The following is a 10,999-nucleotide window of genomic DNA, read 5'->3' on the forward strand; positions in this document are numbered from 1 at the left end:
GTGTGTTTATACACAAATAGTATTTTCTCTTAGAGGTTATTCTGGAGACACATGTAACCACGTTAAATCGTATTTCTTGATAGTAATTTACTCTGCTTTATTATGTACCATGTCTTCAATGTATACGGTTGTTGTTTGAAAGTTAATTAATTCATGACTAATAAATCTATTAGTTGATATGAGTAAATGCATTCCTCGTTTATAGAGTAACTCTTTGAATGGCTATTTTCATAAGTTAGTAATGGTTACTCTTAAATTGGCTAATTGCACACACACATTAATGCTTCGAGATCCTCACGGAGTACACCTTCAAAACACTGTCAAATAAATGTCACACCAAAGCAACACTCACAGGAAAAATAAATGTTTACAAAGTGGTTTTTTAACACAGGCGTCTTTCGAAATGATAGAAAGCTTGGCATCTGTCCCAGAGCAAATGAGACTTCTAAACATTATGTGTTTGGTGGTAAAGACAGAGAGCAGGCTCATTGGAAATAACTTCACGATCCGAGCTCTGTCTTGAGACTCATAATATGGGAATTAGATTGTGTTAATGGCACTGGGTCCAGCATACAGCATTGTATCTAAAGGATTGAATTGAAATCGTACACAACTCATCATAATGCAACTATAGACTTGATGGAAAATGTATACTTTCAGCACTCCAGCTTTTCAAATGCTTTTGCTATTGACCTAACTTTTGAGGTTAATTCCTTCAAAGTGGTGCAGGTGGTAAAATGCAATTCTCTGGTGATGTGAGAACACATGATGCCCTATGCTTGTGACATTGCTGTTACTTCAGTCAAGGTCCAGAGGATGGAAAAATAAATTACCTAAATAAACGGATTCAATTGAAATTCCCTCCGCAAGGCAATCAACAAGCGAAATGTCAGTATAGAGACAAAGTGGAGTCGCATTTCAACGACTCAGAGTGGCAGGGTCTACAGACAATCACGGACTACAAAACGAAAACCAGCCACATCACGGACACCGACGTCTTGCTTCCAGACAAGCTAAACACCTTATTTGCCCGCTCTGAGGACAATACAGTGCCACCAACGTGGCCTGCTACCAAGGACTGTGGGCTCTCCTTCTCCGTGGCCTACGTGAGTAAGACATTTAAACGTGTTAACCCTCGCAAGGCTGCCGGCCCACACGGAATACCTTGTCGCGTCCTCAGAGCATGCGCAGACCAGCTGGCTAGTGTGTTTACAGACATATTCAATCTCTCCCTATCCCAGTCTGCTGTCCCCACATGCTTCAATATGGTCACCATTGTTCCTGTACCCAAGAAGGTAAAGGTAACTGAACTAAATGACTATCGCCCCGTAGCACTCACTTCTGTCATCATGAAGTGCTTTGAGAGACTAGTCAAGGATCATATCACCAACACCTTACCTGTCACCCTAGATCCACTTCAATTTGCTTACCGCCCCAATAGGTCCACAGACGATGCAATCGCCATCACACTGCATACTGCCCTATCCCATCTGGACAAGAGGAACACCTATGTAAGAATACTGCTCATTGACTATAGCTCAGCATTCAACACCATAGGACCCTCCAAGCTCATCATTAAGCTTGAGGCCCTGTGTCTGAACCTCGCCCTGTGCAATTGGGTCCTGGACTTCCTGATGGGCTGCCCCCAGGTGGTGAAAATGGGAAACAACATCTCCACTTTGCTGATCCTCAACACTGGGGCACCACAAGGGTGCATGCTCAGCCCCCTCCTGTACTCCCTGTTCACCCATGACTGCGTGGCCATGCACATCTCCAACTGAATCATCAAGTTTGCAGACGACACAACAGTAGTAGGCTTGATTACCAACAACGACGAGACAGCCTACAGGGAGGAGGTGAGGGCACTCGGAGTGTGGTGTCAGGAAAACAACCTCTCACTCAATGTCAACAAAACAAAGGAGATGATTGTGGACTTCAGGAAACAGCAGAGGGAGGGAGCACCAACCTATCCACATCAACGGGACAGCAGTGGAGAAGGTCGAAAGTTTTAAGATCCTTGGCGTACACATCACGGACAAACTGAAATGGTCCACCCACACAGACAGTGTGGTGAAGGCACAACAGCGCCTCTTCAACCTCAGGAGTCTGAAGAAATTTGGCTTGTCACCTAAAACCCTCACAAACTTTTACAGATGCACAATTGAGAGCATCCTGTCGGGCTGTATCACTGCCTGGTATGGTAACTGCACTGCCCACAACCACAAAGCTCTCCAGAGGGTGGTGCGGTCTGCACAACGCATCACCGGGGGCAAACTACCTGCCCTCCAGGACACCTACTGCACCCGATGTCACAGGAAGGCCAAAAAGATCATCAAGGACAACAACCACCCGAGCCACTGCTTGTTCACCCCCCTACCATCCAGAAGGCGAGGTCAGTACAGGTGCATCAAAGCTGAGACCGAGAGACTGAAAAACAGCTTCAATCTCAAGGCCATCAGACTGTTAAATAGCCAGCACTAGCACAGAGAGGCTGCTGCCTACATACAGACGTGAAATCATTGGCCACTTTAATAAATGGATCACTACTCACTTTAATTATGCCACTTTAATAATGTTTACATATCTTGCATTACTCATCCCATACAGTTGGTCGGAAGTTAACATACACTTAGGTTGGAGTCATTAAAACTTGTTTATCAACCACTCCACAAATTTCTTGTTAACAAACTATAGTTTTGGCAAGTTGGTTAGGACATCTACTTTGTGTATGACACAAGTAATTTTCCCAACAGTTGTTTACAGACAGATTATTTCACTTATAATTCAGTGTATCACAATTCCAATGGGTCAGATGTTTACATACACTAAGTTGACTGTGCCTTTAAACAGCTTGGAAAATTCCAGAAAATTATGTCATGGCTTTAGAAGCTTCTGATAGGCTAATTGACATCATTTGAGTCAATTGGAGGTGTACCTGTGGATGTATTTCAAGGCCTACCTTCAAACAGTGCCTCTTTGCTTGACATCATTAGAAAATCAAAAGAAATCAGCCAAGACCTCAGAAAAAAACTGTAGACCTCCACCAGTCTGGTTCATCCTTGCGAGCAATTTCCAAATGCCTGAAGGTACCACATTCATCTGTACAAACAACAGTACGCAAGTATAAACACAATGCGACCACGCAGCCATCATACCGTTCAGGAAGGAGACGCGTTCTGTCTCCTAGAGATTAATGTACTTTCGTGCGAAAAGTGCAAATCAATCCCAGAACAACAGCAAAGGACCTTCTGAAGATGCTTGAGGAAACAGGTACAAAAGTATCTATATCCACAGTAAAACCAGTCCTATATCGACATAACCTGAAAGGCCGTTTAGCAAAGAAGAAGCTACTGCTCCAAAACCGCCATAAAAAAGCCAGACTACGGTTTGCAACTGCACATGGGGACAAAGATCGTACTTTTTTGAGAAATGTCCTCTGGTCTGATGAAACAAAAATAGAACTGTTTAGCCATAATGACCATCGTTATGTTCAGAGGAAAAAGGGGGAGGCTTGCAAGCCAAAGAACACCATCCCAACCGTGAAGCACTGGGTGGCAGCATCATGTTGTGGGGGTGCTTTGCTGCAGGAGGGACTGGTGCACTTCACAAAATAGATGGCATCATGAGGATGGAAAATTATGTGGATATATTGAAGCAACATCTCAAGACATCAGTCAGGAAGTTAAAGCTTGGTTGCAAATGGGTCTTCCAAATGGACAATGACCCCAAGCATACTTCCAAAGTTGTGGCAAAATGGCTTAAGGACAACAAAGTCAAGGTATTGGAGTGGCCATCACAAAGCCCTGACCTCAATCCTATAGAAAATTTGTGGGCAGAACTGAAAAAGCGTGTGCGAGCAAGGAGGCCTACAAACCTTACTCAGTTACACCAGCTCTGTCAGGAGGAATGGGTCAAAATTCACCCAACTTATTGTGGAAAGCTTGTGGAAGGCTACCCAAAACGTTTGACCCAAGTTAAACAATTTAAAGGCAATGCTACCAAATATTAATTGAGTGTATGTAAACTTCTGACCCAATGGGAATGTGAAAAAAAAGCTGAAATAAATTATTCTCTCTACTATTATTCTGACATTTCACATTCTTAAAATAAAGTGGTGATCCTAACTGACCTAAAACAGGGAATTTTTACGAGGATTAAATGTCAGGAATTGTGAAAAACTGAGTTTAAATGTATTTGGCTAAGGTGTATGTAAACTTCCGACTTCAACTGTATGTACAATGGGAAGAACAAGTATTTGATACACTGCCGATTTTGCAGGTTTTCCTACTTACAAAGCATGTAGAGGTCTGTAATTTTTATCATAGGTACACTTCAACTGTGAGAGACGGAATCTAAATCCAGAAAATCACATTGTATGATTTTTAAGTAATTAATTTGCATTTTATTGCATGACATAAGTATTTGAAAACCTACCAACCAGTAAGAATTCCGGCTCTCACAGACCTGTTAGTATTTCTTTAAGAAGCCCTCCTGTTCTCCACTCATTACCTGTATTAACTGCACCTGTTTGAACTCGTTACCTGTATAAAAGACACCTGTCCACACACTCAAGCAAACAGACTCCAACCTCTCCACAATGGCCAAGACCATCGAGCTGTGTAAGGACATCAGGGATAAAATTGTAGACCTGCACAAGGCTGGGATGGGCTACAGGACAATAGGCAAGCAGCTTGCTGAGAAGGCATCAACTGTTGGCGCAATTATTAGAAAATGGAAGAAGTTCAAGATGACGGTCAATCACCCTCGGTCTGGGGCTCCATGCAAGATCTCACCTCGTGGGGCATCAATGATCATGAGGAAGGTGAGGGATCAGCCCAGAACTACACGGCAGGACCTGGTCAATGACCTGAAGAGAGCTGGGACCACAGTCTGAAAGAAAACCATTAGTAACACACTACGCCGTCATGGATTAAAATCCTGCAGCGCACGCAAGGTCCCCCTGCTCAAGCCAGCGCATGTCCAGGCCCGTCTGAAGTTTGCCAATGACCATCTGGATGATCCAGAGGAGGAATGGGAGAAGGTCATGTGGTCTGATGAGACAAAAATAGAGCTCTTTGGTCTAAACTCCACTCGCCGTGTTTGGAGGAAGAAGAAGGATGAGTACAACCCCAAGAACACCATCCCAACCGTGAAGCATGGAGGTGGAAACATCAGTCTTTGGGGATGCTTTTCTGCAAAGGGGACAGGACGACTGCACCGTATTGAGGGGAGGATGGATGGGGCCATGTATCGCGAGATCTTGGCCAACAACCTTCTTCCCTCAGTAAGAGCATTGAAGATGGGTCGTGGCTGGGTCTTTCAGCATGACAACGACCCAAAACACACAGCCAGGGCAACTAAGGAGTGGCTCCGTAAGAAGCATCTCAAGGTCCTGGAGTGGCCTAGCCAGTCTCCAGACCTGAACCCAATAGAAAATCTTTGGAGGGAGCTGAAAGTCCGTATTGCCCAGCGACAGCCCCGAAACCTGAAGGATCTGGAGAAGGTCTGTATGGAGGAGTGGGCCAAAATCCCTGCTGCAGTGTGTGCAAACCTGGTCAAGAACTACAGGAAACGTATGATCGCTGTAATTGCAAACAAAGGTTTCTGTACCAAATATTAAGTTCTGCTTTTCTGATGTATCAAATACTTATGTCATGCAATAAAATGCAAATGAATTACTTAAAAACCATACAATGTGATTTTCTGGATTTTTGTTTTAGATTCCGTCTCTCACATTTGAAGTGTACCTATGATAAGAATTACAGACCTCTACATGCTTTGTAAGTAGGAAAACCTGCAAAATCGGCAGTGTATCAAATACTTGTTCTCCCCACTGTATATACTGTATTTTATACCATCTTGCCTATGCCATTCTGCCATTGCTCATCCATATATTTATATGTACTGTATATATTCTTATTCCATTCCTTTACTTAGATTTGTGTGTATTAGGTAGTTGTTGTGGAATTGTTAGATTACATGTTAGATATTGCTGCGCTGTAGTAACTAGAAGCGCAAGCATTATGCTACACTCGCAATAACATCTGCTAATCATGTGTATGTGACCAATACAATTTGATTGATTTGATACAAATGTATACCTCATTTGATCAATTCCTGACACGTTCTACCCAAGCGTGATAACAATGGCAAAGAACAAAGAGTTTAAAATACTGTGGCCCCACCAGGCTAGAAGCTGAGGCTATAGCAATCATCCAACATCAAGAAGCACGTCACCTAATTCAAACAACAGCTGACTTACTTCACTAATAAAAGGTTTGTCTGAGAGTATATGTCTGCTCCAGACATAAGAATGTGAGCAGCCTGAATGCCGCCTTACTTGGCTGTTAAGCCACCTATCAGAGCCTTGTGATTCAGAAACTCACTGATCTCTGTTTATACCAGCCATAATTTCAGCTAAATATTTACAAATGTAACATTGACCAGACATCAACTGTTAACACAATAGGTTGTTTTATATGGTAAGAGCTCTTGTAGCCTTCTCCAGGTTTACTACTCACATACTGGGATGTGCTCGGACAGTATGTACAAAACATACAGTGCAAGGTTTATATTGAACAGTCATTGATAATGGTTGAGGGACAAGCTATCGGTGTTAAGAGTATTCAAGCTATGGAATAATGCACACTATAATTAAGTAATTCATTGTTGAGTACAAATGAAACACTTTTAATTATCCACCAGGCTGATCAATTGCGATTGTAGACGTAGTGTGACACAGTATGTCTCAGGCTACAAGAATGTCTGTGTATGATCCTATCAATTGATCATTATTCATTGGACCATTGTATGATTGTATGATGCTCAAATGTGTGTGATGACCATACAGATAGTGCAGCAAGTCTCACAATAAGACCACTCCTCATCTGAATTATTGTATAGTAGGCCTATATGTACGCCCACTGAAGGATGTTTTGCAGAAGTAGTGCCACGGGGTCTAAACTCTAAGGGTTTGGTATTCACCTGGAGAGTAGCCTATATGGTCAGGCTCAGAGAACTCACATGGTCAAATTTGTCCACTTACCTCTTAGACCAGGTTAGGCTTCTTCTTAGGCCTAACAATTTTCTTACAACTCTCTGCTTTAACCTTTTACTGCAGTGGGCTAAATCAGGTCACAGAGTATTTCTTGGTAGTCTTAGTCTTAAACAAATCTACTTTGAAACAAAAGTATACACCTCACACACATGGTTATGGGCTTAAAAAAAGTACCATGTCAGATTACATTTTTAGTTTGCGTCCCAATATTACATTGTACAGTATATATATATCACAGAAGACTGAAATACAGTATAACAAAACCATTTAACGTAGAAACACTGGATTTTCTGCATTTAAACAAATAATAGTTGATTAATTATGAAACTATGAAAATGATTAATAGCTTTCCAACCATGAGGCCACTAAAGGGTGATTTGGTCATTTGACTGCAGGAAAAGGGTGCATTTGGGGTAAAGTGTCACGGATTCCCCCCATACTGCTGCTCATTCCGTTCACCAGCTCCGGAGGCCTACGTGGAGATGGAGGAGCAATGTATCAGCGCAGTCAGGTCATGGCCCATCCCCAACTCCGTGAAAGCAGTCCAGCGATTCCTGGGGTTCGCCAATTATGTTCATCTGGGGCTTCAGCACGGTGGTCGCGCCTCTTACCTCCCTGCTGAGAGGAGGTCCCCAGCGGCTTCATTGGACGGCGGAGGCGGAGAGGGCGTTCGAGACGCTGAAGGCACGCTTCACCACTTCTCCCATGCTGGCACATCCCGACTCCTCACTCCCCTTCATCGTCGAGGTGGATGCCTCCGAAGTAGGAGATAGGGCAGTGCTGTCCCAGCGCATCGGAACCCTTCCAAAGCTGCGGCCCTGCACCTTCTACTCCAAGCATCTGAGCCCCGCCCAAAGGAACTACGACGTAGGGGACCGGGAACTCTTGGGGGTCAAGAAGGCTCTGAAGGCGTGGAGGCACTGGTTGGAGGGGTCCAAACACCCTTTCCTGGTGTGGATGGACCACTGCAGTCTGTAGTACATCAGGACAGCGAAGAGGCTAAACCCGAGACAGGCCAGGTGGGCTCTATTCTTTGCCAGGTTTCAATTCCCGCTTTCCTATAGGCCAGGCTCGAAGAATGTGAAGGCGGACGTCCTGTCTCGCCTTTTTGACACAGAGGAGAGGCAGGGAGAGGAGACCCCGAATATCCCTCAGTTCCGTATCATCGCGCCAGTGGTGTGGGACGTGGACGCCGACATACGGCAGGCCCTGCGTACGGAACCTGCACCTGCACAGTGCCCGGAGAACCGCGCCTACGTGCCCACGTGTGTGCGGGACCGCTTCCTTACCTGGGCGCACATGGCGCCTGTGTCGGGTCATCCTGGGATAGGCCGTACCATCGCCTGCCTGACTGAGAAATACTGGTGGCCCACCTTGGCTAGGGACATCTGGGTTTACGTCTCTTCCTGCTCCATCTGTGCCCAGTCTAAGACACCCAGACACCTCCCTTATGGAAAGCTCCTTCCCCTGCCGGTCCACAACGACCCTGGTCTCACCTCTGGGTGGACTTTGTCACTGACCTTCCCCCTCCCAGGGGAACACCACCGTTCTCGTCATTGTGGACAGGTTTTACAAAGCTTGTCACCTCCTTCCTCTGCCTGGGCTTCCGTCGGCTATGCAAACCGCGGAGGCTCTTTGTACGCACGTCTTCTGCTACTACGGGATCCTGGACGACATTGTGTCAGACCGTGGCCCTCAGTTCACCTCACGCGTATGGAAGGCGTTCATGGAACACCTGGGGGTCATGGTCAGTCTCACCTCCGGGTACCGTCCTCAAGCTGCGCACACGTCTGCAGCGGGCCGTGCGTCGGCACAAGGAACAGGCCGACCGTCACCGCAGTGAGGCACCTGTTTTCTCTCCAGGCGACCGGGTCTGGCTCTCCACCCGGGAACCTGCACCTCCGCCTGCCCTGCCGGATGCTGAGCCCGCGGTTTGTTGGGACGTTTAAAGTCCTGAGGAGGGTTAATGAGGTAACGTACCGTTTGCAACTCCCTGCTGATTACCACATTAACCTGACTTTTCATGTGTCTCTCCTCAGGCCAGTGGACCCTGGTCCCCTTGCTGAGGCTGGACCCAGTGACGCCTGGCCTCCTCCTCTAGACATCGAGGGAGGTCCGACGTACTTGGTCCGTGAAGTCCTGGATTCAAGGTGTTGGGCGGGGCATCTCCAGTACCTCATCGACTGGGGGGGGGTAAGGGCCCAGAGGAGCGGTGTTGGGTTCATGCGGTGGACATCCTGGGCGCTTCACTGACCAGGGATTTTCACCGTTGGCGTCCTGACCAACCCGCACCGTGTCCCTGTGGTCGTCCCCGAGGCCAGTGTTGTCCCGCTGCTAGTGCAGCACGTCGGAGGGGGGGGGGGGGGGGGGGGGGGGGGGGGGTCACTGTCGCGGATTCCCCCGGAACTGCTGCTCATTCCGTTCACCAGCTCCTGAGGCCTACGTCACCGGCCTTCTAGGCGTCACTGAACTAGATCATTACCACCAACCCTAGACTGTCATGTCTCATTATGCACACCTGTTTCCCATTCCCCCTGATTAGTATGTGTATATATGTGCCCTCTGTTCCCCAATGTCCTTGTTGATTATTGTTCCACGTCCGTTGGTCTTGTGAGTACCTGTGCTCTGTTGTATCGGATTTCTTGATACCGTGTATTGTTACTACGGGTCTCGTCACGTGTATTGTTATTACAGGTCTCATCCCGTGTATTTATTAGAGGTTTCCACCTCGCGCTTGGTTTGGGTTACAGCCTCGTGTTATATACAGTTGAAGTGTGAAGTTTACATACACCTTAGCCAAATACATTTAAACTCAGTTTTTCACAATTCCTGACATTTAATCCTATTAAAAATTCCCTGTCTTAGGTCAGTTAGGATCAACACTTTATTTTAAGAATGTGAAATGTCAGAATAATAGTAGAGAGAATGATTTATTTAAGCTTTTATTTCTTTCATCACATTCCCAGTGGATCAGAAGTTTACATACACTCAATTAGTATTTGGTAGCATTGCCTTTAAATTGGTTAACTTGGGTCAAATGTTACGGGTAGCCTACCACAAGCTTCCCACAATAAATTGGGTGAATTTTGGCCCATTCCTCCTGACAGAGCTGGTGTAACTGAGTAAGGTTCGTAGGCCTCCTTGCTCGCACATGCTTTTTCAGTTCTGCCCACAAATTTTCTATAGGATTGAGGTCAGGGCTTTGTGATATCCACTCCAGTACCTTGACTTTGTTGTCCTTAAGCCATTTTGCCACAACTTTGGAAGTATGCTTGGGGTCATTGTCCATTTGGAAGACCCATTTGCGATCAAGCTTTAACTTCCCGACTGATGTCTTGAGATGTTGCTTCAATATATCCACATAATTTTCCATCCTCATGATGCCATCTATTTTGTGAAGTGCACCAGTCCCTCCTGAAGCAAAGCACCCTCACAACATGATGCTGCCACCCCGTGCTTCACGGTTGGGATGGTGTTCTTCGGCTTGCAAGTCTCCCCCTTTTTCCTCTGAACATAACGATGGTCATTATGGCTAAACAGTTCTATTTTTGTTTTATCAGACCAGAGGACATTTCTCTAAAAAGTACGATCTTTGACCCGATGTGCAGTTGCAAACCATAGTCAGTTTTTTTATGGCGGTTTTGGAGCAGTAGCTTCTTCCTTGCTGAGTGGCCTTTCAGGTTATGTCGATATAGTATAGGACTCGTTTTACTGTGGATATAAATACTTTTGCACTTTTCACACCAAAGTACGTTCCTCTCTAGGAGACAGAACGTGTCTCCTTCCTGAGCGGAATGACGGCTGCGTGGTCCCATGGTGTTTACACTTGCGTACTATTGTTTTTACAGATGAACGTGGTACCTTCAGGCGTTTGAAAATTGCTCGCGAGGATGAACTAGACTGGTGGAGGTCTACAGTTTTTTTTCTGAGGTCTTGGCTGAT

Source organism: Salvelinus namaycush, chromosome 22 (genome assembly GCF_016432855.1).
Source record: "Salvelinus namaycush isolate Seneca chromosome 22, SaNama_1.0, whole genome shotgun sequence".
Taxonomy (NCBI): domain Eukaryota; kingdom Metazoa; phylum Chordata; class Actinopteri; order Salmoniformes; family Salmonidae; genus Salvelinus; species Salvelinus namaycush.